The 27,540-nt window shown below is 42.3% G+C and overlaps 14 non-coding genes across 14 annotated transcripts; all 14 read right to left on the bottom strand.

Moving 5' to 3' along the window:
* Nucleotides 1–865: 865 nt before the first annotated feature.
* Nucleotides 866–1,072, bottom strand: LOC126254480 (small nucleolar RNA U3). The gene has a single exon (XR_007546161.1). It is a non-coding gene; the product is annotated as a small nucleolar RNA U3 (small nucleolar RNA).
* Nucleotides 1,073–3,483: 2,411 nt separating this feature from the next.
* On the bottom strand, nucleotides 3,484–3,602 carry LOC126254701 (U5 spliceosomal RNA). The gene has a single exon (XR_007546352.1). It is a non-coding gene; the product is annotated as a U5 spliceosomal RNA (small nuclear RNA).
* Nucleotides 3,603–4,555: 953 nt separating this feature from the next.
* LOC126254479 (small nucleolar RNA U3) lies at nucleotides 4,556–4,762 on the bottom strand. Its single transcript, XR_007546160.1, has one exon. It is a non-coding gene; the product is annotated as a small nucleolar RNA U3 (small nucleolar RNA).
* Nucleotides 4,763–7,151: 2,389 nt separating this feature from the next.
* LOC126254700 (U5 spliceosomal RNA) lies at nucleotides 7,152–7,270 on the bottom strand. Its single transcript, XR_007546351.1, has one exon. It is a non-coding gene; the product is annotated as a U5 spliceosomal RNA (small nuclear RNA).
* A 953-nt stretch (nucleotides 7,271–8,223) lies between these two features.
* Nucleotides 8,224–8,430, bottom strand: LOC126254478 (small nucleolar RNA U3). Its single transcript, XR_007546159.1, has one exon. It is a non-coding gene; the product is annotated as a small nucleolar RNA U3 (small nucleolar RNA).
* Nucleotides 8,431–12,123: 3,693 nt separating this feature from the next.
* LOC126254699 (U5 spliceosomal RNA) lies at nucleotides 12,124–12,242 on the bottom strand. The gene has a single exon (XR_007546350.1). It is a non-coding gene; the product is annotated as a U5 spliceosomal RNA (small nuclear RNA).
* A 953-nt stretch (nucleotides 12,243–13,195) lies between these two features.
* LOC126254476 (small nucleolar RNA U3) lies at nucleotides 13,196–13,402 on the bottom strand. Its single transcript, XR_007546158.1, has one exon. It is a non-coding gene; the product is annotated as a small nucleolar RNA U3 (small nucleolar RNA).
* Nucleotides 13,403–15,796: 2,394 nt separating this feature from the next.
* On the bottom strand, nucleotides 15,797–15,915 carry LOC126254774 (U5 spliceosomal RNA). The gene has a single exon (XR_007546414.1). It is a non-coding gene; the product is annotated as a U5 spliceosomal RNA (small nuclear RNA).
* Nucleotides 15,916–16,868: 953 nt separating this feature from the next.
* LOC126254475 (small nucleolar RNA U3) lies at nucleotides 16,869–17,075 on the bottom strand. Its single transcript, XR_007546157.1, has one exon. It is a non-coding gene; the product is annotated as a small nucleolar RNA U3 (small nucleolar RNA).
* A 2,403-nt stretch (nucleotides 17,076–19,478) lies between these two features.
* LOC126254698 (U5 spliceosomal RNA) lies at nucleotides 19,479–19,597 on the bottom strand. The gene has a single exon (XR_007546349.1). It is a non-coding gene; the product is annotated as a U5 spliceosomal RNA (small nuclear RNA).
* Nucleotides 19,598–20,550: 953 nt separating this feature from the next.
* On the bottom strand, nucleotides 20,551–20,757 carry LOC126254474 (small nucleolar RNA U3). Its single transcript, XR_007546156.1, has one exon. It is a non-coding gene; the product is annotated as a small nucleolar RNA U3 (small nucleolar RNA).
* Nucleotides 20,758–23,149: 2,392 nt separating this feature from the next.
* On the bottom strand, nucleotides 23,150–23,268 carry LOC126254775 (U5 spliceosomal RNA). The gene has a single exon (XR_007546415.1). It is a non-coding gene; the product is annotated as a U5 spliceosomal RNA (small nuclear RNA).
* Nucleotides 23,269–24,221: 953 nt separating this feature from the next.
* Nucleotides 24,222–24,428, bottom strand: LOC126254473 (small nucleolar RNA U3). Its single transcript, XR_007546155.1, has one exon. It is a non-coding gene; the product is annotated as a small nucleolar RNA U3 (small nucleolar RNA).
* A 2,404-nt stretch (nucleotides 24,429–26,832) lies between these two features.
* On the bottom strand, nucleotides 26,833–26,951 carry LOC126254697 (U5 spliceosomal RNA). The gene has a single exon (XR_007546348.1). It is a non-coding gene; the product is annotated as a U5 spliceosomal RNA (small nuclear RNA).
* Between the last annotated feature and the right edge of the window lie 589 nt (nucleotides 26,952–27,540).

The following is a 27,540-nucleotide window of genomic DNA, read 5'->3' as shown; positions in this document are numbered from 1 at the left end:
CTCTACCGTCAACAGACTTCCAGTGTCATGCAAGCACACACCCCAAACTAACTGTCAACGCTGAAATAAGTGTCTGCCAACTGTCGTCGCTATTACTCTTTAGATAACTATTTTCATCATTTCTGTCACCATTCAAGCTGCTTCATTACCTCACCTGCCGACAGATGGCAGCACGCATAATTCCTGTCGGCGACCCACCGTCCGACATACAACGTCCGACACACAACTGCCCGCACTGCTCTGCATCTAACACTAATCTCTCTCCTCCCCACCACACTCGTTCACTCAAAAAACTGACAACTAGATAGTTCTTTGTACGCAAAACTAGGCCACATCACACGCAACGTGTATGTAGATGTATGGTGCAAGGGAAATATCCCCCTGCTCCCACACAACTAATTAATACTAGTTGACAACAGAAATAAAATTTCTGTCGATAGTATTTGAACCAGTCTTATTCATTTGCGAATTTCATGCATTCCTTCTTGCAGATAACACTGCCTTGCAAATCACTCAATTCATGTTTGCTAGCCAAACGTGCTCCTCCTAAATGTTTCGTACATCATGCATTAGTGGTGATTATCGAGACTGTGTTGTGTGTCAGCTTTTTATGGTCATCAATTGCACTCTTCTTGTGTTGCTCACTCATTCTTGTAACTCAAAAGTACGTCGTTGTCATCCAAGCCTAGCACTTGGAGCAGGCCAAATCAAATGGCTCGTCCCCGTGCCACTCGAGAAACTTCCACGAGGCTTTCATGACATGTCGCAATCGAAGTCTTTCCACAACCTGTAGCGACATTTCTGCAACGACGCGGGTCCCGATACCAACAGTATGACTTATGCTTCTAATCTATATAATAAAACCACCACTCGGAAAGCGCTATTCCCTTCCCACATCCCTCAGAATGTGGTGAACGATCATCGATTACAACCAAGATGCGATGAATCTTGATCGCAAGCCTCACGCTCAGGGAGAGTGCTACCACTCATCATCGTGGTTACGTCTACTCCAGCGTTGAACTAGAGAGAGTTGAAGACATACTACAGAAATGATCCTGTGAAGTATGATCTTGCTTGCAAGCTATCACCGCTCGCTACTTATGCCACGAGACCGTCAACACGCCCTACGAGAATACGACACATTCTTCACATTTCGCGATTTACTTATCGGAGAATTTCTTAAGCTCAGACATTCTGCAAAGAACCTACTTCTACCCTTACTTGGCCGCAATGATCTCACTCGGCTATTTTTGTGCGCTACCAGTGCTTCTTGCGTTCCGAAATGAGAGACCATTGCCTCAGGCGAGACTGTATGTAAACACCGCTTGCACCTCCGGCCGCTAGATGGGGGCCTGGGGCACATACAGTAGCTTTCTATGGCGCAAGCAGACATGCCAAATAGCCACTGAAAGAGAAACACACAAGAGGGCATTCATAGGACTCTTGTGCTTTCTTTAAAACCGCCTCTCTCTTCGAAAATTTTCGCACCGCACTAGCTTATTCACCTCACCCTAACAGTGCGAACTCTTGTCGATATTTGGCCACTTTCATGCATACTTCCTCTTTCGTTTCACTTTGCGTCTTACTTGATACCCGCCCAAGAGCTGCTGATATACAATACTCGCAATAAATGTGTTTCTCTCTGTACCTCTCGTCGCCTATCACGAGTATTGCTTCTCCTCACATGGCAATTATGAAAACACCCACAGCTAAACAAACACTTCCTTCAAGCGCCACGTCCATACTATCAATCATACACTACTAATTTCACAGCTACTTGCTCCACTAATACATTTCTTATGTCTACTGTTAAACAGATGAAGAATCAAAGTATACAACAAGTCCCTATGAACATCACTGTCAGGACATTTTACAGACCTACGCATACCATGCCAATCTTTATGCTTCAACTATGATGGCCCATGTGCTATGAATAAAGAAATTTCTCATAAAATAACAAATAATCTTACAACTATACAAATACTCCGACAAGCTCCTTACTAAAATGCTAGATGTTTAGCAATCCCCCCCATCATCTCAGAATAATCTCAAGCAGTGCTTTCATCCCATGAGCACTTCTTTGCAAACAAAACCACAAACTACTTTTTATACTAGCTTCCTTGTCACAGTGAACAGGGAACTAATGCTAGTGCCTCAGTTTACTAAAAAGCTTTTTTCGCTTGCAACATATAAACTACCAACTTGAACCTCTGGGATTTTCAAACACACACACACACACACAGAAAACTTAATTCCACAGAAATTTAGGAGTAACAGTGGTTACCTCACATTTTCATACATACTCAAATAGCTACTTCTGTGCACTTCACACAATGTTCTCATCGTGTTCCAACAGAGAACACACTAATCACTATGAATGGATTCTGGTAAAAGAGCATTAAAAAAACGAACAGCCTGATCAAAGTGATTATCTGCACATCCTCTGCCAATAACATGTCACTCTATACCCGAGGGAAACTAAAATGCAGGGAAAGGAGCTTTGTTGTGACCACTGTGTCGGTATTTCATCATTTACTGACCAAAGTCTTCTCAAGCCAAGTATGCACCAGCTCTGTGTATGGCTGGGTCAATCAAGAGCCCCTATCAATTTTACTTAAAAGACAAGCAGCATCAACAACTCACAGGAGGCACTGAACATTTTTACCATTATCTGCACCACCTTCCACTGATTTATTGAAGAAGAAACTGCAAAGTCTGACCAATTTTGTACACAAGTAATCTTGAAAACATTGGAGTCAACAGCAGATACATAGTTTCCAAGACTGTAGCAAGGAACAACCCTTCAATTTCAAGATTTATCTCTCACTGAGACACATCATACCCAAACTACACCTAGCAGGAAATTGCTACTCAATTCATTTCTAGCTATCTATGTCATATTCAACAACTGTCTCTTTCTCACCTAAATCTTCTACAAAACTGAGTACACTGTTATGAACAAAGAACCAATGCCACATTATGGCAACAAGCCAGTGCCACTAATATCCACTCTATTGAAAACAATTGAAATACTCATCCTGCCCAACTAACCACCATCTTCAGCCCAAATCTCACTCACATCATACCTACAAATCACAAACTTCTGCGGTAAAAATTATTTTGGCTTTCAAAACAAAATCTACTTATCACATACCAGTATTTATTACAAAGACAATCATTCATCATTCACTTCCAAATATCAGCTTATATGCTGTTGTGCAACTGCAGTGCAAGTAAACATTCTCAAATCATCTACAACTGAGGTACGGAAAGGGTTCACCAAGAGTTTGCAGGACAATAAATAGCTCTGCCCCCCTCTACCCCCCCCCTCTCTCTCTCTCTCTCTCTCTCTCTCTCTCTCTACACAATCGTCTAACACACTGCACGCCATTTCAGGTCAAACGTGATCCGCTAATCCACGCCCTTCATTCTCACAACACAATCTACCTCTTGCTACTCACATTACGTTTTACTTGTGATTGTGGCTCAGCAATAGCCGAGCACTACAAAAAATACCTTCTAGACTCATTTAATGTTCCCCTCCACGGAAATCTTTAGTAAAAGGCGAAAGATTTATTCGGTTTGAAGGGAAACCAGAGTGCCGATCAACGCCCTCACTTCAATACTTATGGCTGCTTCTCTATTACTTCTCCGCGAGAACGCCGAAAATTCTTGCCGTCTTGTCTACTTCTCTACCGTCAACAGACTTCCAGTGTCATGCAAGCACACACCCCAAACTAACTGTCAACGCTGAAATAAGTGTCTGCCAACTGTCGTCGCTATTACTCTTTAGATAACTATTTTCATCATTTCTGTCACCATTCAAGCTGCTTCATTACCTCACCTGCCGACAGATGGCAGCACGCATAATTCCTGTCGGCGACCCACCGTCCGACATACAACGTCCGACACACAACTGCCCGCACTGCTCTGCATCTAACACTAATCTCTCTCCTCCCCACCACACTCGTTCACTCAAAAAACTGACAACTAGATAGTTCTTTGTACGCAAAACTAGGCCACATCACACGCAACGTGTATGTAGATGTATGGTGCAAGGGAAATATCCCCCTGCTCCCACACAACTAATTAATACTAGTTGACAACAGAAATAAAATTTCTCTCGATAGTATTTGAACCAGTCTTATTCATTTGCGAATTTCATGCATTCCTTCTTGCAGATAACACTGCCTTGCAAATCACTCAATTCATGTTTGCTAGCCAAACGTGCTCCTCCTAAATGTTTCGTACATCATGCATTAGTGGTGATTATCGAGACTGTGTTGTGTGTCAGCTTTTTATGGTCATCAATTGCACTCTTCTTGTGTTGCTCACTCATTCTTGTAACTCAAAAGTACGTCGTTGTCATCCAAGCCTAGCACTTGGAGCAGGCCAAATCAAATGGCTCGTCCCCGTGCCACTCGAGAAACTTCCACGAGGCTTTCATGACATGTCGCAATCGAAGTCTTTCCACAACCTGTAGCGACATTTCTGCAACGACGCGGGTCCCGATACCAACAGTATGACTTATGCTTCTAATCTATATAATAAAACCACCACTCGGAAAGCGCTATTCCCTTCCCACATCCCTCAGAATGTGGTGAACGATCATCGATTACAACCAAGATGCGATGAATCTTGATCGCAAGCCTCACGCTCAGGGAGAGTGCTACCACTCATCATCGTGGTTACGTCTACTCCAGCGTTGAACTAGAGAGAGTTGAAGACATACTACAGAAATGATCCTGTGAAGTATGATCTTGCTTGCAAGCTATCACCGCTCGCTACTTATGCCACGAGACCGTCAACACGCCCTACGAGAATACGACACATTCTTCACATTTCGCGATTTACTTATCGAAGAATTTCTTAAGCTCAGACATTCTGCAAAGAACCTACTTCTACCCTTACTTGGCCGCAATGATCTCACTCGGCTATTTTTGTGCGCTACCAGTGCTTCTTGCGTTCCGAAATGAGAGACCATTGCCTCAGGCGAGACTGTATGTAAACACCGCTTGCACCTCCGGCCGCTAGATGGGGGCCTGGGGCACATACAGTAGCTTTCTATGGCGCAAGCAGACATGCCAAATAGCCACTGAAAGAGAAACACACAAGAGGGCATTCATAGGACTCTTGTGCTTTCTTTAAAACCGCCTCTCTCTTCGAAAATTTTCGCACCGCACTAGCTTATTCACCTCACCCTAACAGTGCGAACTCTTGTCGATATTTGGCCACTTTCATGCATACTTCCTCTTTCGTTTCACTTTGCGTCTTACTTGATACCCGCCCAAGAGCTGCTGATATACAATACTCGCAATAAATGTGTTTCTCTCTGTACCTCTCGTCGCCTATCACGAGTATTGCTTCTCCTCACATGGCAATTATGAAAACACCCACAGCTAAACAAACACTTCCTTCAAGCGCCACGTCCATACTATCAATCATACACTACTAATTTCACAGCTACTTGCTCCACTAATACATTTCTTATGTCTACTGTTAAACAGATGAAGAATCAAAGTATACAACAAGTCCCTATGAACATCACTGTCAGGACATTTTACAGACCTACGCATACCATGCCAATCTTTATGCTTCAACTATGATGGCCCATGTGCTATGAATAAAGAAATTTCTCATAAAATAACAAATAATCTTACAACTATACAAATACTCCGACAAGCTCCTTACTAAAATGCTAGATGTTTAGCAATCCCCCCCATCATCTCAGAATAATCTCAAGCAGTGCTTTCATCCCATGAGCACTTCTTTGCAAACAAAACCACAAACTACTTTTTATACTAGCTTCCTTGTCACAGTGAACAGGGAACTAATGCTAGTGCCTCAGTTTACTAAAAAGCTTTTTTCGCTTGCAACATATAAACTACCAACTTGAACCTCTGGGATTTTCAAACACACACACACACACACACACACACACAGAAAACTTAATTCCACAGAAATTTAGGAGTAACAGTGGTTACCTCACATTTTCATACATACTCAAATAGCTACTTCTGTGCACTTCACACAATGTTCTCATCGTGTTCCAACAGAGAACACACTAATCACTATGAATGGATTCTGGTAAAAGAGCATTAAAAAAAACGAACAGCCTGATCAAAGTGATTATCTGCACATCCTCTGCCAATAACATGTCACTCTATACCCGAGGGAAACTAAAATGCAGGGAAAGGAGCTTTGTTGTGACCACTGTGTCGGTATTTCATCATTTACTGACCAAAGTCTTCTCAAGCCAAGTATGCACCAGCTCTGTGTATGGCTGGGTCAATCAAGAGCCCCTTTCAATTTTACTTAAAAGACAAGCAGCATCAACAACTCACAGGAGGCACTGAACATTTTTACCATTATCTGCACCACCTTCCACTGATTTATTGAAGAAGAAACTGCAAAGTCTGGCCAATTTTGTACACAAGTAATCTTGAAAACATTGGAGTCAACAACAGATACATAGTTTCCAAGACTGTAGCAAGGAACAACCCTTCAATTTCAAGATTTATCTCTCACTGAGACACATCATACCCAAACTACACCTAGCAGGAAATTGCTACTCAATTCATTTCTAGCTATCTATGTCATATTCAACAACTGTCTCTTTCTCACCTAAATCTTCTACAAAACTGAGTACACTGTTATGAACAAAGAACCAATGCCACATTATGGCAACAAGCCAGTGCCACTAATATCCACTCTATTGAAAACAATTGAAATACTCATCCTGCCCAACTAACCACCATCTTCAGCCCAAATCTCACTCACATCATACCTACAAATCACAAACTTCTGCGGTAAAAATTATTTTGGCTTTCAAAACAAAATCTACTTATCACATACCAGTATTTATTACAAAGACAATCATTCATCATTCGCTTCCAAATATCAGCTTATATGCTGTTGTGCAACTGCAGTGCAAGTAAACATTCTCAAATCATCTACAACTGAGGTACGGAAAGGGTTCACCAAGAGTTTGCAGGACAATAAATAGCTCTGTCCCCCTCTCTCTCTCTCTACACAATCGTCTAACACACTGCACGCCATTTCAGGCCAAACGTGATCCGCTAATCCACGCCCTTCATTCTCACAACACAATCTACCTCTTGCTACTCACATTACGTTTTACTTGTGATTGTGGCTCAGCAATAGCCGAGCACTACAAAAAATACCTTCTAGACTCATTTAATGTTCCCCTCCACGGAAATCTTTAGTAAAAGGCGAAAGATTTATTCGGTTTGAAGGGAAACCAGAGTGCCGATCAACGCCCTCACTTCAATACTTATGGCTGCTTCTCTATTACTTCTCCGCGAGAACGCCGAAAATTCTTGCCGTCTTGTCTACTTCTCTACCGTCAACAGACTTCCAGTGTCATGCAAGCACACACCCCAAACTAACTGTCAACGCTGAAATAAGTGTCTGCCAACTGTCGTCGCTATTACTCTTTAGATAACTATTTTCATCATTTCTGTCACCATTCAAGCTGCTTCATTACCTCACCTGCCGACAGATGGCAGCACGCATAATTCCTGTCGGCGACCCACCGTCCGACATACAACGTCCGACACACAACTGCCCGCACTGCTCTGCATCTAACACTAATCTCTCTCCTCCCCACCACACTCGTTCACTCAAAAAACTGACAACTAGATAGTTCTTTGTACGCAAAACTAGGCCACATCACACGCAACGTGTATGTAGATGTATGGTGCAAGGGAAATATCCCCCTGCTCCCACACAACTAATTAATACTAGTTGACAACAGAAATAAAATTTCTGTCGATAGTATTTGAACCAGTCTTATTCATTTGCGAATTTCATGCATTCCTTCTTGCAGATAACACTGCCTTGCAAATCACTCAATTCATGTTTGCTAGCCAAACGTGCTCCTCCTAAATGTTTCGTACATCATGCATTAGTGGTGATTATCGAGACTGTGTTGTGTGTCAGCTTTTTATGGTCATCAATTGCACTCTTCTTGTGTTGCTCACTCATTCTTGTAACTCAAAAGTACGTCGTTGTCATCCAAGCCTAGCACTTGGAGCAGGCCAAATCAAATGGCTCGTCCCCGTGCCACTCGAGAAACTTCCACGAGGCTTTCATGACATGTCGCAATCGAAGTCTTTCCACAACCTGTAGCGACATTTCTGCAACGACGCGGGTCCCGATACCAACAGTATGACTTATGCTTCTAATCTATATAATAAAACCACCACTCGGAAAGCGCTATTCCCTTCCCACATCCCTCAGAATGTGGTGAACGATCATCGATTACAACCAAGATGCGATGAATCTTGATCGCAAGCCTCACGCTCAGGGAGAGTGCTACCACTCATCATCGTGGTTACGTCTACTCCAGCGTTGAACTAGAGAGAGTTGAAGACATACTACAGAAATGATCCTGTGAAGTATGATCTTGCTTGCAAGCTATCACCGCTCGCTACTTATGCCACGAGACCGTCAACACGCCCTACGAGAATACGACACATTCTTCACATTTCGCGATTTACTTATCGGAGAATTTCTTAAGCTCAGACATTCTGCAAAGAACCTACTTCTACCCTTACTTGGCCGCAATGATCTCACTCGGCTATTTTTGTGCGCTACCAGTGCTTCTTGCGTTCCGAAATGAGAGACCATTGCCTCAGGCGAGACTGTATGTAAACACCGCTTGCACCTCCGGCCGCTAGATGGGGGCCTGGGGCACATACAGTAGCTTTCTATGGCGCAAGCAGACATGCCAAATAGCCACTGAAAGAGAAACACACAAGAGGGCATTCATAGGACTCTTGTGCTTTCTTTAAAACCGCCTCTCTCTTCGAAAATTTTCGCACCGCACTAGCTTATTCACCTCACCCTAAAGCCGTCGGCACACGGACCGTGCATCCGAACGTTGAGCGTTGAGCGTGCCGAGTTTCTGACGTCACAGCATGGAATAGCACGCTCGGGAGTCTTTCCGAACGTGCAGAGCAATATCTGGCATGTCAGATATTCTCAGCGTGCGTCTGAGCGTTGACCAATGACATGGCACAACGCCTCCTACGTCACACGCACGCCGTCTCCCTTCAGTACAGAGTTGTGACGCGCCATATTGTCATTCATTTCAAGCCTATACGTATATATGCCGTTCCGAGCACCAGCAAATTGAGAATCACTGCAAAACTCGTTGTTAACTGTGTGATTCGTTCCAATAAAATAATGAGAAACATCATATTCGCGGCAAAATAATTATTGTAACTTGCGTATAATGAGAGTAGGCTATTTGAAGGCAGCGACACACTGAAGATCCACCCAAAACGCATTGTTCTTGGTACAATGTGTTATAATTAAATTTCAGTTAGTAAAATATCTACGATTAAAGTTTTTGGCAAGAGGTAAGATACTATCATTAGATTTAGCAGATGTGATGTTGGTATAGCGTAATGAATAGCATCATTGTATACTAATGAAGTTTTTTTTGTTGGGGCGGTGGTTCGCGTCCTGACACGACAAATTTTTTTTTTCCTAACATTCGCGTTTTTATTAGGTTCTGATACTTTATTATTAGTTTAATATAAGTATAGACTGTAATGTTTGATTTTATGTAAATACAAGTTCACCTTTTTTTGAGGGGTGACTTTGTTCGATTGGCTTAATCTAAAGGACAGCTTACGCTACTTGTATAAAGGTATTTTTTCTCCTTTTTCTTTTACGCTTCGTAATTGACATGTTGCAAAGATTCTGCTACTGGGTACGAACAGTGATCAAGTAAGACTGACCTTGGGGTTTTACTAAAATGTGGGAATGATGAAATAATGTTTATCTTATGCGGAAAGTATTCCAATTTTGTAACGCACTACTTGTAATGGAACTTTTATAAGCCTGTGTCCTTATTGATTGGAAATGGTACTTTCCTTTTCGTGGACGATTGAAGAAATGTGCATTTTAATAGAGCTAACGTGGGAATTTTACGCGCCCGTTGAGTAAACAGTGTGATTAACGAACTAGAAACTTCCCTCAACTGTCGCTTGAGTGCGTTGCGATCGCGTATACCACGTTGGGGTCCACGTACCGTATGCACAAGTCGCATCATTCCTGAGCGTTGAGCAGCACGTTGAACTGGGCACGCTCAACGTTAACGTTCGGCAGCACGGTCCGTGTGCCGACGGCTTAACAGTGCGAACTCTTGTCGATATTTGGCCACTTTCATGCATACTTCCTCTTTCGTTTCACTTTGCGTCTTACTTGATACCCGCCCAAGAGCTGCTGATATACAATACTCGCAATAAATGTGTTTCTCTCTGTACCTCTCGTCGCCTATCACGAGTATTGCTTCTCCTCACATGGCAATTATGAAAACACCCACAGCTAAACAAACACTTCCTTCAAGCGCCACGTCCATACTATCAATCATACACTACTAATTTCACAGCTACTTGCTCCACTAATACATTTCTTATGTCTACTGTTAAACAGATGAAGAATCAAAGTATACAACAAGTCCCTATGAACATCACTGTCAGGACATTTTACAGACCTACGCATACCATGCCAATCTTTATGCTTCAACTATGATGGCCCATGTGCTATGAATAAAGAAATTTCTCATAAAATAACAAATAATCTTACAACTATACAAATACTCCGACAAGCTCCTTACTAAAATGCTAGATGTTTAGCAATCCCCCCCATCATCTCAGAATAATCTCAAGCAGTGCTTTCATCCCATGAGCACTTCTTTGCAAACAAAACCACAAACTACTTTTTATACTAGCTTCCTTGTCACAGTGAACAGGGAACTAATGCTAGTGCCTCAGTTTACTAAAAAGCTTTTTTCGCTTGCAACATATAAACTACCAACTTGAACCTCTGGGATTTTCAAACACACACACACACACACACACAGAAAACTTAATTCCACAGAAATTTAGGAGTAACAGTGGTTACCTCACATTTTCATACATACTCAAATAGCTACTTCTGTGCACTTCACACAATGTTCTCATCGTGTTCCAACAGAGAACACACTAATCACTATGAATGGATTCTGGTAAAAGAGCATTAAAAAAACGAACAGCCTGATCAAAGTGATTATCTGCACATCCTCTGCCAATAACATGTCACTCTATACCCGAGGGAAACTAAAATGCAGGGAAAGGAGCTTTGTTGTGACCACTGTGTCGGTATTTCATCATTTACTGACCAAAGTCTTCTCAAGCCAAGTATGCACCAGCTCTGTGTATGGCTGGGTCAATCAAGAGCCCCTATCAATTTTACTTAAAAGACAAGCAGCATCAACAACTCACAGGAGGCACTGAACATTTTTACCATTATCTGCACCACCTTCCACTGATTTATTGAAGAAGAAACTGCAAAGTCTGGCCAATTTTGTACACAAGTAATCTTGAAAACATTGGAGTCAACAGCAGATACATAGTTTCCAAGACTGTAGCAAGGAACAACCCTTCAATTTCAAGATTTATCTCTCACTGAGACACATCATACCCAAACTACACCTAGCAGGAAATTGCTACTCAATTCATTTCTAGCTATCTATGTCATATTCAACAACTGTCTCTTTCTCACCTAAATCTTCTACAAAACTGAGTACACTGTTATGAACAAAGAACCAATGCCACATTATGGCAACAAGCCAGTGCCACTAATATCCACTCTATTGAAAACAATTGAAATACTCATCCTGCCCAACTAACCACCATCTTCAGCCCAAATCTCACTCACATCATACCTACAAATCACAAACTTCTGCGGTAAAAATTATTTTGGCTTTCAAAACAAAATCTACTTATCACATACCAGTATTTATTACAAAGACAATCATTCATCATTCACTTCCAAATATCAGCTTATATGCTGTTGTGCAACTGCAGTGCAAGTAAACATTCTCAAATCATCTACAACTGAGGTACGGAAAGGGTTCACCAAGAGTTTGCAGGACAATAAATAGCTCTGCCCCCCTCTACCCCCCCCCCCTCACTCTCTCTCTCTCTACACAATCGTCTAACACACTGCACGCCATTTCAGGTCAAACGTGATCCGCTAATCCACGCCCTTCATTCTCACAACACAATCTACCTCTTGCTACTCACATTACGTTTTACTTGTGATTGTGGCTCAGCAATAGCCGAGCACTACAAAAAATACCTTCTAGACTCATTTAATGTTCCCCTCCACGGAAATCTTTAGTAAAAGGCGAAAGATTTATTCGGTTTGAAGGGAAACCAGAGTGCCGATCAACGCCCTCACTTCAATACTTATGGCTGCTTCTCTATTACTTCTCCGCGAGAACGCCGAAAATTCTTGCCGTCTTGTCTACTTCTCTACCGTCAACAGACTTCCAGTGTCATGCAAGCACACACCCCAAACTAACTGTCAACGCTGAAATAAGTGTCTGCCAACTGTCGTCGCTATTACTCTTTAGATAACTATTTTCATCATTTCTGTCACCATTCAAGCTGCTTCATTACCTCACCTGCCGACAGATGGCAGCACGCATAATTCCTGTCGGCGACCCACCGTCCGACATACAACGTCCGACACACAACTGCCCGCACTGCTCTGCATCTAACACTAATCTCTCTCCTCCCCACCACACTCGTTCACTCAAAAAACTGACAACTAGATAGTTCTTTGTACGCAAAACTAGGCCACATCACACGCAACGTGTATGTAGATGTATGGTGCAAGGGAAATATCCCCCTGCTCCCACACAACTAATTAATACTAGTTGACAACAGAAATAAAATTTCTGTCGATAGTATTTGAACCAGTCTTATTCATTTGCGAATTTCATGCATTCCTTCTTGCAGATAACACTGCCTTGCAAATCACTCAATTCATGTTTGCTAGCCAAACGTGCTCCTCCTAAATGTTTCGTACATCATGCATTAGTGGTGATTATCGAGACTGTGTTGTGTGTCAGCTTTTTATGGTCATCAATTGCACTCTTCTTGTGTTGCTCACTCATTCTTGTAACTCAAAAGTACGTCGTTGTCATCCAAGCCTAGCACTTGGAGCAGGCCAAATCAAATGGCTCGTCCCCGTGCCACTCGAGAAACTTCCACGAGGCTTTCATGACATGTCGCAATCGAAGTCTTTCCACAACCTGTAGCGACATTTCTGCAACGACGCGGGTCCCGATACCAACAGTATGACTTATGCTTCTAATCTATATAATAAAACCACCACTCGGAAAGCGCTATTCCCTTCCCACATCCCTCAGAATGTGGTGAACGATCATCGATTACAACCAAGATGCGATGAATCTTGATCGCAAGCCTCACGCTCAGGGAGAGTGCTACCACTCATCATCGTGGTTACGTCTACTCCAGCGTTGAACTAGAGAGAGTTGAAGACATACTACAGAAATGATCCTGTGAAGTATGATCTTGCTTGCAAGCTATCACCGCTCGCTACTTATGCCACGAGACCGTCAACACGCCCTACGAGAATACGACACATTCTTCACATTTCGCGATTTACTTATCGAAGAATTTCTTAAGCTCAGACATTCTGCAAAGAACCTACTTCTACCCTTACTTGGCCGCAATGATCTCACTCGGCTATTTTTGTGCGCTACCAGTGCTTCTTGCGTTCCGAAATGAGAGACCATTGCCTCAGGCGAGACTGTATGTAAACACCGCTTGCACCTCCGGCCGCTAGATGGGGGCCTGGGGCACATACAGTAGCTTTCTATGGCGCAAGCAGACATGCCAAATAGCCACTGAAAGAGAAACACACAAGAGGGCATTCATAGGACTCTTGTGCTTTCTTTAAAACCGCCTCTCTCTTCGAAAATTTTCGCACCGCACTAGCTTATTCACCTCACCCTAACAGTGCGAACTCTTGTCGATATTTGGCCACTTTCATGCATACTTCCTCTTTCGTTTCACTTTGCGTCTTACTTGATACCCGCCCAAGAGCTGCTGATATACAATACTCGCAATAAATGTGTTTCTCTCTGTACCTCTCGTCGCCTATCACGAGTATTGCTTCTCCTCACATGGCAATTATGAAAACACCCACAGCTAAACAAACACTTCCTTCAAGCGCCACGTCCATACTATCAATCATACACTACTAATTTCACAGCTACTTGCTCCACTAATACATTTCTTATGTCTACTGTTAAACAGATGAAGAATCAAAGTATACAACAAGTCCCTATGAACATCACTGTCAGGACATTTTACAGACCTACGCATACCATGCCAATCTTTATGCTTCAACTATGATGGCCCATGTGCTATGAATAAAGAAATTTCTCATAAAATAACAAATAATCTTACAACTATACAAATACTCCGACAAGCTCCTTACTAAAATGCTAGATGTTTAGCAATCCCCCCCATCATCTCAGAATAATCTCAAGCAGTGCTTTCATCCCATGAGCACTTCTTTGCAAACAAAACCACAAACTACTTTTTATACTAGCTTCCTTGTCACAATGAACAGGGAACTAATGCTAGTGCCTCAGTTTACTAAAAAGCTTTTTTCGCTTGCAACATATAAACTACCAACTTGAACCTCTGGGATTTTCAAACACACACACACACACAGAAAACTTAATTCCACAGAAATTTAGGAGTAACAGTGGTTACCTCACATTTTCATACATACTCAAATAGCTACTTCTGTGCACTTCACACAATGTTCTCATCGTGTTCCAACAGAGAACACACTAATCACTATGAATGGATTCTGGTAAAAGAGCATTAAAAAAACGAACAGCCTGATCAAAGTGATTATCTGCACATCCTCTGCCAATAACATGTCACTCTATACCCGAGGGAAACTAAAATGCAGGGAAAGGAGCTTTGTTGTGACCACTGTGTCGGTATTTCATCATTTACTGACCAAAGTCTTCTCAAGCCAAGTATGCACCAGCTCTGTGTATGGCTGGGTCAATCAAGAGCCCCTATCAATTTTACTTAAAAGACAAGCAGCATCAACAACTCACAGGAGGCACTGAACATTTTTACCATTATCTGCACCACCTTCCACTGATTTATTGAAGAAGAAACTGCAAAGTCTGGCCAATTTTGTACACAAGTAATCTTGAAAACATTGGAGTCAACAGCAGATACATAGTTTCCAAGACTGTAGCAAGGAACAACCCTTCAATTTCAAGATTTATCTCTCACTGAGACACATCATACCCAAACTACACCTAGCAGGAAATTGCTACTCAATTCATTTCTAGCTATCTATGTCATATTCAACAACTGTCTCTTTCTCACCTAAATCTTCTACAAAACTGAGTACACTGTTATGAACAAAGAACCAATGCCACATTATGGCAACAAGCCAGTGCCACTAATATCCACTCTATTGAAAACAATTGAAATACTCATCCTGCCCAACTAACCACCATCTTCAGCCCAAATCTCACTCACATCATACCTACAAATCACAAACTTCTGCGGTAAAAATTATTTTGGCTTTCAAAACAAAATCTACTTATCACATACCAGTATTTATTACAAAGACAATCATTCATCATTCACTTCCAAATATCAGCTTATATGCTGTTGTGCAACTGCAGTGCAAGTAAACATTCTCAAATCATCTACAACTGAGGTACGGAAAGGGTTCACCAAGAGTTTGCAGGACAATAAATAGCTCTGCCCCCCTCTACCCCCCCCCCTCACTCTCTCTCTCTCTACACAATCGTCTAACACACTGCACGCCATTTCAGGTCAAACGTGATCCGCTAATCCACGCCCTTCATTCTCACAACACAATCTACCTCTTGCTACTCACATTACGTTTTACTTGTGATTGTGGCTCAGCAATAGCCGAGCACTACAAAAAATACCTTCTAGACTCATTTAATGTCCCCCTCCACGGAAATCTTTAGTAAAAGGCGAAAGATTTATTCGGTTTGAAGGGAAACCAGAGTGCCGATCAACGCCCTCACTTCAATACTTATGGCTGCTTCTCTATTACTTCTCCGCGAGAACGCCGAAAATTCTTGCCGTCTTGTCTACTTCTCTACCGTCAACAGACTTCCAGTGTCATGCAAGCACACACCCCAAACTAACTGTCAACGCTGAAATAAGTGTCTGCCAACTGTCGTCGCTATTACTCTTTAGATAACTATTTTCATCATTTCTGTCACCATTCAAGCTGCTTCATTACCTCACCTGCCGACAGATGGCAGCACGCATAATTCCTGTCGGCGACCCACCGTCCGACATACAACGTCCGACACACAACTGCCCGCACTGCTCTGCATCTAACACTAATCTCTCTCCTCCCCACCACACTCGTTCACTCAAAAAACTGACAACTAGATAGTTCTTTGTACGCAAAACTAGGCCACATCACACGCAACGTGTATGTAGATGTATGGTGCAAGGGAAATATCCCCCTGCTCCCACACAACTAATTAATACTAGTTGACAACAGAAATAAAATTTCTGTCGATAGTATTTGAACCAGTCTTATTCATTTGCGAATTTCATGCATTCCTTCTTGCAGATAACACTGCCTTGCAAATCACTCAATTCATGTTTGCTAGCCAAACGTGCTCCTCCTAAATGTTTCGTACATCATGCATTAGTGGTGATTATCGAGACTGTGTTGTGTGTCAGCTTTTTATGGTCATCAATTGCACTCTTCTTGTGTTGCTCACTCATTCTTGTAACTCAAAAGTACGTCGTTGTCATCCAAGCCTAGCACTTGGAGCAGGCCAAATCAAATGGCTCGTCCCCGTGCCACTCGAGAAACTTCCACGAGGCTTTCATGACATGTCGCAATCGAAGTCTTTCCACAACCTGTAGCGACATTTCTGCAACGACGCGGGTCCCGATACCAACAGTATGACTTATGCTTCTAATCTATATAATAAAACCACCACTCGGAAAGCGCTATTCCCTTCCCACATCCCTCAGAATGTGGTGAACGATCATCGATTACAACCAAGATGCGATGAATCTTGATCGCAAGCCTCACGCTCAGGGAGAGTGCTACCACTCATCATCGTGGTTACGTCTACTCCAGCGTTGAACTAGAGAGAGTTGAAGACATACTACAGAAATGATCCTGTGAAGTATGATCTTGCTTGCAAGCTATCACCGCTCGCTACTTATGCCACGAGACCGTCAACACGCCCTACGAGAATACGACACATTCTTCACATTTCGCGATTTACTTATCGGAGAATTTCTTAAGCTCAGACATTCTGCAAAGAACCTACTTCTACCCTTACTTGGCCGCAATGATCTCACTCGGCTATTTTTGTGCGCTACCAGTGCTTCTTGCGTTCCGAAATGAGAGACCATTGCCTCAGGCGAGACTGTATGTAAACACCGCTTGCACCTCCGGCCGCTAGATGGGGGCCTGGGGCACATACAGTAGCTTTCTATGGCGCAAGCAGACATGCCAAATAGCCACTGAAAGAGAAACACACAAGAGGGCATTCATAGGACTCTTGTGCTTTCTTTAAAACCGCCTCTCTCTTCGAAAATTTTCGCACCGCACTAGCTTATTCACCTCACCCTAACAGTGCGAACTCTTGTCGATATTTGGCCACTTTCATGCATACTTCCTCTTTCGTTTCACTTTGCGTCTTACTTGATACCCGCCCGAGAGCTGCTGATATACAATACTCGCAATAAATGTGTTTCTCTCTGTACCTCTCGTCGCCTATCACGAGTATTGCTTCTCCTCACATGGCAATTATGAAAACACCCACAGCTAAACAAACACTTCCTTCAAGCGCCACGTCCATACTATCAATCATACACTACTAATTTCACAGCTACTTGCTCCACTAATACATTTCTTATGTCTACTGTTAAACAGATGAAGAATCAAAGTATACAACAAGTCCCTATGAACATCACTGTCAGGACATTTTACAGACCTACGCATACCATGCCAATCTTTATGCTTCAACTATGATGGCCCATGTGCTATGAATAAAGAAATTTCTCATAAAATAACAAATAATCTTACAACTATACAAATACTCCGACAAGCTCCTTACTAAAATGCTAGATGTTTAGCAATCCCCCCCATCATCTCAGAATAATCTCAAGCAGTGCTTTCATCCCATGAGCACTTCTTTGCAAACAAAACCACAAACTACTTTTTATACTAGCTTCCTTGTCACAGTGAACAGGGAACTAATGCTAGTGCCTCAGTTTACTAAAAAGCTTTTTTCGCTTGCAACATATAAACTACCAACTTGAACCTCTGGGATTTTCAAACACACACACACACACACACACACACACACAGAAAACTTAATTCCACAGAAATTTAGGAGTAACAGTGGTTACCTCACATTTTCATACATACTCAAATAGCTACTTCTGTGCACTTCACACAATGTTCTCATCGTGTTCCAACAGAGAACACACTAATCACTATGAATGGATTCTGGTAAAAGAGCATTAAAAAAACGAACAGCCTGATCAAAGTGATTATCTGCACATCCTCTGCCAATAACATGTCACTCTATACCCGAGGGAAACTAAAATGCAGGGAAAGGAGCTTTGTTGTGACCACTGTGTCGGTATTTCATCATTTACTGACCAAAGTCTTCTCAAGCCAAGTATGCACCAGCTCTGTGTATGGCTGGGTCAATCAAGAGCCCCTATCAATTTTACTTAAAAGACAAGCAGCATCAACAACTCACAGGAGGCACTGAACATTTTTACCATTATCTGCACCACCTTCCACTGATTTATTGAAGAAGAAACTGCAAAGTCTGGCCAATTTTGTACACAAGTAATCTTGAAAACATTGGAGTCAACAGCAGATACATAGTTTCCAAGACTGTAGCAAGGAACAACCCTTCAATTTCAAGATTTATCTCTCACTGAGACACATCATACCCAAACTACACCTAGCAGGAAATTGCTACTCAATTCATTTCTAGCTATCTATGTCATATTCAACAACTGTCTCTTTCTCACCTAAATCTTCTACAAAACTGAGTACACTGTTATGAACAAAGAACCAATGCCACATTATGGCAACAAGCCAGTGCCACTAATATCCACTCTATTGAAAACAATTGAAATACTCATCCTGCCCAACTAACCACCATCTTCAGCCCAAATCTCACTCACATCATACCTACAAATCACAAACTTCTGCGGTAAAAATTATTTTGGCTTTCAAAACAAAATCTACTTATCACATACCAGTATTTATTACAAAGACAATCATTCATCATTCACTTCCAAATATCAGCTTATATGCTGTTGTGCAACTGCAGTGCAAGTAAACATTCTCAAATCATCTACAACTGAGGTACGGAAAGGGTTCACCAAGAGTTTGCAGGACAATAAATAGCTCTGCCCCCCTCTACCCCCCCCCCCTCTCTCTCTCTACACAATCGTCTAACACACTGCACGCCATTTCAGGCCAAACGTGATCCGCTAATTCACGCCCTTCATTCTCACAACACAATCTACCTCTTGCTACTCACATTACGTTTTACTTGTGATTGTGGCTCAGCAATAGCCGAGCACTACAAAAAATACCTTCTAGACTCATTTAATGTTCCCCTCCACGGAAATCTTTAGTAAAAGGCGAAAGATTTATTCGGTTTGAAGGGAAACCAGAGTGCCGATCAACGCCCTCACTTCAATACTTATGGCTGCTTCTCTATTACTTCTCCGCGAGAACGCCGAAAATTCTTGCCGTCTTGTCTACTTCTCTACCGTCAACAGACTTCCAGTGTCATGCAAGCACACACCCCAAACTAACTGTCAACGCTGAAATAAGTGTCTGCCAACTGTCGTCGCTATTACTCTTTAGATAACTATTTTCATCATTTCTGTCACCATTCAAGCTGCTTCATTACCTCACCTGCCGACAGATGGCAGCACGCATAATTCCTGTCGGCGACCCACCGTCCGACATACAACGTCCGACACACAACTGCCCGCACTGCTCTGCATCTAACACTAATCTCTCTCCTCCCCACCACACTCGTTCACTCAAAAAACTGACAACTAGATAGTTCTTTGTACGCAAAACTAGGCCACATCACACGCAACGTGTATGTAGATGTATGGTGCAAGGGAAATATCCCCCTGCTCCCACACAACTAATTAATACTAGTTGACAACAGAAATAAAATTTCTGTCGATAGTATTTGAACCAGTCTTATTCATTTGCGAATTTCATGCATTCCTTCTTGCAGATAACACTGCCTTGCAAATCACTCAATTCATGTTTGCTAGCCAAACGTGCTCCTCCTAAATGTTTCGTACATCATGCATTAGTGGTGATTATCGAGACTGTGTTGTGTGTCAGCTTTTTATGGTCATCAATTGCACTCTTCTTGTGTTGCTCACTCATTCTTGTAACTCAAAAGTACGTCGTTGTCATCCAAGCCTAGCACTTGGAGCAGGCCAAATCAAATGGCTCGTCCCCGTGCCACTCGAGAAACTTCCACGAGGCTTTCATGACATGTCGCAATCGAAGTCTTTCCACAACCTGTAGCGACATTTCTGCAACGACGCGGGTCCCGATACCAACAGTATGACTTATGCTTCTAATCTATATAATAAAACCACCACTCGGAAAGCGCTATTCCCTTCCCACATCCCTCAGAATGTGGTGAACGATCATCGATTACAACCAAGATGCGATGAATCTTGATCGCAAGCCTCACGCTCAGGGAGAGTGCTACCACTCATCATCGTGGTTACGTCTACTCCAGCGTTGAACTAGAGAGAGTTGAAGACATACTACAGAAATGATCCTGTGAAGTATGATCTTGCTTGCAAGCTATCACCGCTCGCTACTTATGCCACGAGACCGTCAACACGCCCTACGAGAATACGACACATTCTTCACATTTCGCGATTTACTTATCGAAGAATTTCTTAAGCTCAGACAATCTGCAAAGAACCTACTTCTACCCTTACTTGGCCGCAATGATCTCACTCGGCTATTTTTGTGCGCTACCAGTGCTTCTTGCGTTCCGAAATGAGAGACCATTGCCTCAGGCGAGACTGTATGTAAACACCGCTTGCACCTCCGGCCGCTAGATGGGGGCCTGGGGCACATACAGTAGCTTTCTATGGCGCAAGCAGACATGCCAAATAGCCACTGAAAGAGAAACACACAAGAGGGCATTCATAGGACTCTTGTGCTTTCTTTAAAACCGCCTCTCTCTTCGAAAATTTTCGCACCGCACTAGCTTATTCACCTCACCCTAACAGTGCGAACTCTTGTCGATATTTGGCCACTTTCATGCATACTTCCTCTTTCGTTTCACTTTGCGTCTTACTTGATACCCGCCCAAGAGCTGCTGATATACAATACTCGCAATAAATGTGTTTCTCTCTGTACCTCTCGTCGCCTATCACGAGTATTGCTTCTCCTCACATGGCAATTATGAAAACACCCACAGCTAAACAAACACTTCCTTCAAGCGCCACGTCCATACTATCAATCATACACTACTAATTTCACAGCTACTTGCTCCACTAATACATTTCTTATGTCTACTGTTAAACAGATGAAGAATCAAAGTATACAACAAGTCCCTATGAACATCACTGTCAGGACATTTTACAGACCTACGCATACCATGCCAATCTTTATGCTTCAACTATGATGGCCCATGTGCTATGAATAAAGAAATTTCTCATAAAATAACAAATAATCTTACAACTATACAAATACTCCGACAAGCTCCTTACTAAAATGCTAGATGTTTAGCAATCCCCCCCATCATCTCAGAATAATCTCAAGCAGTGCTTTCATCCCATGAGCACTTCTTTGCAAACAAAACCACAAACTACTTTTTATACTAGCTTCCTTGTCACAGTGAACAGGGAACTAATGCTAGTGCCTCAGTTTACTAAAAAGCTTTTTTCGCTTGCAACATATAAACTACCAACTTGAACCTCTGGGATTTTCAAACACACACACACACAGAAAACTTAATTCCACAGAAATTTAGGAGTAACAGTGGTTACCTCACATTTTCATACATACTCAAATAGCTACTTCTGTGCACTTCACACAATGTTCTCATCGTGTTCCAACAGAGAACACACTAATCACTATGAATGGATTCTGGTAAAAGAGCATTAAAAAAACGAACAGCCTGATCAAAGTGATTATCTGCACATCCTCTGCCAATAACATGTCACTCTATACCCGAGGGAAACTAAAATGCAGGGAAAGGAGCTTTGTTGTGACCACTGTGTCGGTATTTCATCATTTACTGACCAAAGTCTTCTCAAGCCAAGTATGCACCAGCTCTGTGTATGGCTGGGTCAATCAAGAGCCCCTATCAATTTTACTTAAAAGACAAGCAGCATCAACAACTCACAGGAGGCACTGAACATTTTTACCATTATCTGCACCACCTTCCACTGATTTATTGAAGAAGAAACTGCAAAGTCTGGCCAATTTTGTACACAAGTAATCTTGAAAACATTGGAGTCAACAGCAGATACATAGTTTCCAAGACTGTAGCAAGGAACAACCCTTCAATTTCAAGATTTATCTCTCACTGAGACACATCATACCCAAACTACACCTAGCAGGAAATTGCTACTCAATTCATTTCTAGCTATCTATGTCATATTCAACAACTGTCTCTTTCTCACCTAAATCTTCTACAAAACTGAGTACACTGTTATGAACAAAGAACCAATGCCACATTATGGCAACAAGCCAGTGCCACTAATATCCACTCTATTGAAAACAATTGAAATACTCATCCTGCCCAACTAACCACCATCTTCAGCCCAAATCTCACTCACATCATACCTACAAATCACAAACTTCTGCGGTAAAAATTATTTTGGCTTTCAAAACAAAATCTACTTATCACATACCAGTATTTATTACAAAGACAATCATTCATCATTCACTTCCAAATATCAGCTTATATGCTGTTGTGCAACTGCAGTGCAAGTAAACATTCTCAAATCATCTACAACTGAGGTACGGAAAGGGTTCACCAAGAGTTTGCAGGACAATAAATAGCTCTGCCCCCCTCTACCCCCCCCCCTCTCTCTCTCTCTCTCTACACAATCGTCTAACACACTGCACGCCATTTCAGGTCAAACGTGATCCGCTAATCCACGCCCTTCATTCTCACAACACAATCTACCTCTTGCTACTCACATTACGTTTTACTTGTGATTGTGGCTCAGCAATAGCCGAGCACTACAAAAAATACCTTCTAGACTCATTTAATGTTCCCCTCCACGGAAATCTTTAGTAAAAGGCGAAAGATTTATTCGGTTCGAAGGGAAACCAGAGTGCCGATCAACGGCCTCACTTCAATACTTATGGCTGCTTCTCTATTACTTCTCCGCGAGAACGCCGAAAATTCTTGCCGTCTTGTCTACTTCTCTACCGTCAACAGACTTCCAGTGTCATGCAAGCACACACCCCAAACTAACTGTCAACGCTGAAATAAGTGTCTGCCAACTGTCGTCGCTATTACTCTTTAGATAACTATTTTCATCATTTCTGTCACCATTCAAGCTGCTTCATTACCTCACCTGCCGACAGATGGCAGCACGCATAATTCCTGTCGGCGACCCACCGTCCGACATACAACGTCCGACACACAACTGCCCGCACTGCTCTGCATCTAACACTAATCTCTCTCCTCCCCACCACACTCGTTCACTCAAAAAACTGACAACTAGATAGTTCTTTGTACGCAAAACTAGGCCACATCACACGCAACGTGTATGTAGATGTATGGTGCAAGGGAAATATCCCCCTGCTCCCACACAACTAATTAATACTAGTTGACAACAGAAATAAAATTTCTGTCGATAGTATTTGAACCAGTCTTATTCATTTGCGAATTTCATGCATTCCTTCTTGCAGATAACACTGCCTTGCAAATCACTCAATTCATGTTTGCTAGCCAAACGTGCTCCTCCTAAATGTTTCGTACATCATGCATTAGTGGTGATTATCGAGACTGTGTTGTGTGTCAGCTTTTTATGGTCATCAATTGCACTCTTCTTGTGTTGCTCACTCATTCTTGTAACTCAAAAGTACGTCGTTGTCATCCAAGCCTAGCACTTGGAGCAGGCCAAATCAAATGGCTCGTCCCCGTGCCACTCGAGAAACTTCCACGAGGCTTTCATGACATGTCGCAATCGAAGTCTTTCCACAACCTGTAGCGACATTTCTGCAACGACGCGGGTCCCGATACCAACAGTATGACTTATGCTTCTAATCTATATAATAAAACCACCACTCGGAAAGCGCTATTCCCTTCCCACATCCCTCAGAATGTGGTGAACGATCATCGATTACAACCAAGATGCGATGAATCTTGATCGCAAGCCTCACGCTCAGGGAGAGTGCTACCACTCATCATCGTGGTTACGTCTACTCCAGCGTTGAACTAGAGAGAGTTGAAGACATACTACAGAAATGATCCTGTGAAGTATGATCTTGCTTGCAAGCTATCACCGCTCGCTACTTATGCCACGAGACCGTCAACACGCCCTACGAGAATACGACACATTCTTCACATTTCGCGATTTACTTATCGAAGAATTTCTTAAGCTCAGACATTCTGCAAAGAACCTACTTCTACCCTTACTTGGCCGCAATGATCTCACTCGGCTATTTTTGTGCGCTACCAGTGCTTCTTGCGTTCCGAAATGAGAGACCATTGCCTCAGGCGAGACTGTATGTAAACACCGCTTGCACCTCCGGCCGCTAGATGGGGGCCTGGGGCACATACAGTAGCTTTCTATGGCGCAAGCAGACATGCCAAATAGCCACTGAAAGAGAAACACACAAGAGGGCATTCATAGGACTCTTGTGCTTTCTTTAAAACCGCCTCTCTCTTCGAAAATTTTCGCACCGCACTAGCTTATTCACCTCACCCTAACAGTGCGAACTCTTGTCGATATTTGGCCACTTTCATGCATACTTCCTCTTTCGTTTCACTTTGCGTCTTACTTGATACCCGCCCAAGAGCTGCTGATATACAATACTCGCAATAAATGTGTTTCTCTCTGTACCTCTCGTCGCCTATCACGAGTATTGCTTCTCCTCACATGGCAATTATGAAAACACCCACAGCTAAACAAACACTTCCTTCAAGCGCCACGTCCATACTATCAATCATACACTACTAATTTCACAGCTACTTGCTCCACTAATACATTTCTTATGTCTACTGTTAAACAGATGAAGAATCAAAGTATACAACAAGTCCCTATGAACATCACTGTCAGGACATTTTACAGACCTACGCATACCATGCCAATCTTTATGCTTCAACTATGATGGCCCATGTGCTATGAATAAAGAAATTTCTCATAAAATAACAAATAATCTTACAACTATACAAATACTCCGACAAGCTCCTTACTAAAATGCTAGATGTTTAGCAATCCCCCCCATCATCTCAGAATAATCTCAAGCAGTGCTTTCATCCCATGAGCACTTCTTTGCAAACAAAACCACAAACTACTTTTTATACTAGCTTCCTTGTCACAGTGAACAGGGAACTAATGCTAGTGCCTCAGTTTACTAAAAAGCTTTTTTCGCTTGCAACATATAAACTACCAACTTGAACCTCTGGGATTTTCAAACACACACACACACACACACACACACACACAGAAAACTTAATTCCACAGAAATTTAGGAGTAACAGTGGTTACCTCACATTTTCATACATACTCAAATAGCTACTTCTGTGCACTTCACACAATGTTCTCATCGTGTTCCAACAGAGAACACACTAATCACTATGAATGGATTCTGGTAAAAGAGCATTAAAAAAAACGAACAGCCTGATCAAAGTGATTATCTGCACATCCTCTGCCAATAACATGTCACTCTATACCCGAGGGAAACTAAAATGCAGGGAAAGGAGCTTTGTTGTGACCACTGTGTCGGTATTTCATCATTTACTGACCAAAGTCTTCTCAAGCCAAGTATGCACCAGCTCTGTGTATGGCTGGGTCAATCAAGAGCCCCTTTCAATTTTACTTAAAAGACAAGCAGCATCAACAACTCACAGGAGGCACTGAACATTTTTACCATTATCTGCACCACCTTCCACTGATTTATTGAAGAAGAAACTGCAAAGTCTGGCCAATTTTGTACACAAGTAATCTTGAAAACATTGGAGTCAACAACAGATACATAGTTTCCAAGACTGTAGCAAGGAACAACCCTTCAATTTCAAGATTTATCTCTCACTGAGACACATCATACCCAAACTACACCTAGCAGGAAATTGCTACTCAATTCATTTCTAGCTATCTATGTCATATTCAACAACTGTCTCTTTCTCACCTAAATCTTCTACAAAACTGAGTACACTGTTATGAACAAAGAACCAATGCCACATTATGGCAACAAGCCAGTGCCACTAATATCCACTCTATTGAAAACAATTGAAATACTCATCCTGCCCAACTAACCACCATCTTCAGCCCAAATCTCACTCACATCATACCTACAAATCACAAACTTCTGCGGTAAAAATTATTTTGGCTTTCAAAACAAAATCTACTTATCACATACCAGTATTTATTACAAAGACAATCATTCATCATTCACTTCCAAATATCAGCTTATATGCTGTTGTGCAACTGCAGTGCAAGTAAACATTCTCAAATCATCTACAACTGAGGTACGGAAAGGGTTCACCAAGAGTTTGCAGGACAATAAATAGCTCTGCCCCCCTCTACCCCCCCCCTCTCTCTCTCTCTACACAATCGTCTAACACACTGCACGCCATTTCAGGCCAAACGTGATCCGCTAATCCACGCCCTTCATTCTCACAACACAATCTACCTCTTGCTACTCACATTACGTTTTACTTGTGATTGTGGCTCAGCAATAGCCGAGCACTACAAAAAATACCTTCTAGACTCATTTAATGTTCCCCTCCACGGAAATCTTTAGTAAAAGGCGAAAGATTTATTCGGTTTGAAGGGAAACCAGAGTGCCGATCAATGCCCTCACTTCAATACTTATGGCTGCTTCTCTATTACTTCTCCGCGAGAACGCCGAAAATTCTTGCCGTCTTGTCTACTTCTCTACCGTCAACAGACTTCCAGTGTCATGCAAGCACACACCCCAAACTAACTGTCAACGCTGAAATAAGTGTCTGCCAACTGTCGTCGCTATTACTCTTTAGATAACTATTTTCATCATTTCTGTCACCATTCAAGCTGCTTCATTACCTCACCTGCCGACAGATGGCAGCACGCATAATTCCTGTCGGCGACCCACCGTCCGACATACAACGTCCGACACACAACTGCCCGCACTGCTCTGCATCTAACACTAATCTCTCTCCTCCCCACCACACTCGTTCACTCAAAAAACTGACAACTAGATAGTTCTTTGTACGCAAAACTAGGCCACATCACACGCAACGTGTATGTAGATGTATGGTGCAAGGGAAATATCCCCCTGCTCCCACACAACTAATTAATACTAGTTGACAACAGAAATAAAATTTCTGTCGATAGTATTTGAACCAGTCTTATTCATTTGCGAATTTCATGCATTCCTTCTTGCAGATAACACTGC

This window comes from Schistocerca nitens, chromosome 4 (assembly GCF_023898315.1).
Source record: "Schistocerca nitens isolate TAMUIC-IGC-003100 chromosome 4, iqSchNite1.1, whole genome shotgun sequence".
Taxonomy (NCBI): domain Eukaryota; kingdom Metazoa; phylum Arthropoda; class Insecta; order Orthoptera; family Acrididae; genus Schistocerca; species Schistocerca nitens.
The sequence above is the reverse complement of the archived record's forward strand: the minus strand, read 5'-3'. Positions and strand labels throughout refer to the sequence as shown.